Here is a 2145-nt window from a genome sequence, read left to right on the forward strand (position 1 = left end):
GTGCGTACATATATATGTGCATATGTATATATATATAGATATATAAACAAATATATACACATACACTATATATGTGTTTAGATAAATACAGTATATTTTCATGTGTATATATTTATTCTCCCTCTTTTCTGCATCATCAATGCAATCAAGTACATACCCCTGAACACTTGGATACTCATCCCACTCCATCCCTACAGCACTTATGTACATAACCTTATACTCTGTTGCTTCCCACTTTACTGTTATTTATTTTAATGTCTGTCTTCCCTGTTAGATTGTAAGCTCTGTGAGGGCAGATATCAGGTCTACTCACTCTACTGTACTCTCCCAAGTTTTTAGTGTAGTGCTCTGCATACAGTAAGGGCTTAATAAATACCACTGATTGATTTGAAGGATAAGAACTATGCAGTCCCAGAAGCCGAATCAATTTAAAACATTTTTTTATTGTATTTCTAAGCACTTACTATGTGCCAGGGACTGTCCTAAGTGCTGGGGATGGATACAAGATCATTAGATTGAACACAGTCCATGTCCCACATGGGGCTCACATTTTTAATCCCCTTTTTACAGATGAGGTAATTGAGGCACAGAGAAGTGAAATGACTTCCCTAAGGTCACACAGCAGAAAAGTGGCAGAGCTGGGATTGGAACTCAGGTCCTCTGACTTCCAGGCCCACATTCTTTCCACTAAGCCATGCTGCTTCTCTATAGCCGACAATTCTGAGCATGTGATCAAAGAAAAAAGGAAGGAGTGGACAGCGAAGATTTGGAAGGTGTCCTGTCCTCATTCCTTTTTCTGGGATTAGATCCTCACTGTCTACACACCCGGAAATCTCTGTTCTTGCCCTCTGTCTGCCATGCCTGTCAGAAGTCCCATAAGAATCAAATTCTGCAGGGTATGAATGCTTTCAGCAAGGGGCTGCTGATTACCAGAAGAACAGAAGAACTAGGCAGGGATGTTATGTGGAAACTGAGAAAGTGCCAAGGGGGACCTTGCTCAAAGCTTGGACTGAGATCACATTACTTCATTTTTACCTCCCAACTTTTGAAGCCCAGTCTTCCTTGAACATTAGTTATTTTTGCTTAAGGCCTGCTCCTCAGGCAGCCCAAATTCTGCTATAGTAACTTCTTTTCTTTGGGTGTGTGCCCTCTTTACTTTGCTATTTGGACTTCAAATTCACACATGGCACCATTGAAGGTGAAATTTTCCTATGGGTAAAAGTATGGCTATAATGACCAATGTGAGATTAACCATCCTGACAACACCATGTTCACATCAAGATTGTCTCTTGTGGTGTTGAAGTGTTTGCTTTTATAGCACCTGGTACTGTTTTCAATTTTGCCTCATGATTTCATGATGCTTTTGAAGTTGCTGCTTCAAGAGTCACTTCTTTCTGGATTGCAGGGCACCAAACTGGTCTTTCTGCTGCAGTTGTTTCCTAACATGCAGATGGGATGCTATACTATCTGGATTTGCCCTTTAAAATGTTGGGAAGGTGTTTCACAAATACCACTTAAAACAAAAAATCCTCATTGTCTTTCAGTTCTCACAGTCAACTGCTAAATCCTTCCAGCTCTTTCTCTCCAGAATTTCTCCATTCTGCCTTTTCCCCTCTGCCCTAACTACCACTTTCCAAGCTCAAGTTTTAGCCTCTCACAATAAGACTATTGTCTGGCCTCCCACCACTACACACTGGTGTCTCCATCACCTTTCTAAAACATCATTCAGCACACATCTTGCCACCCCTCCTCATCTTTGGCTTTAAGTCTCTACAGAGTTTCTCTACTAAGCACTGGGGTAGATACAAGCTAAGCAGGTTGGACACAGTCCCTGTCCCGCATGGGGCTCACAGTCTAAATCCTCATTTTACAGAGGTACAGAGCAGTTAAGCAACTTGTCCAAGGACACAGAGCAGTCAAGGAGTGGAGCCGTGAATTAGAATCTGGGTCCTCTGACTCCCAAACATGTTGACTCTTCATTAGGTACCCCTCAGCATGAGGACTATTCACTCCTTCTGAGGCCATCTTCTAACTATCCCTTTATCTGAACTTTCCTGCCTTTGACCCCTTGCTCAGGCAGCGACTCCTTGTTTGGGCAGGGACCCCTTACTGAAGTGGTTGCCTCTGTCGGGAACTCCCTCCAAC

The sequence above is a fragment of the Tachyglossus aculeatus genome, chromosome 2 (assembly GCF_015852505.1).
Source record: "Tachyglossus aculeatus isolate mTacAcu1 chromosome 2, mTacAcu1.pri, whole genome shotgun sequence".
Classification (NCBI taxonomy): domain Eukaryota; kingdom Metazoa; phylum Chordata; class Mammalia; order Monotremata; family Tachyglossidae; genus Tachyglossus; species Tachyglossus aculeatus.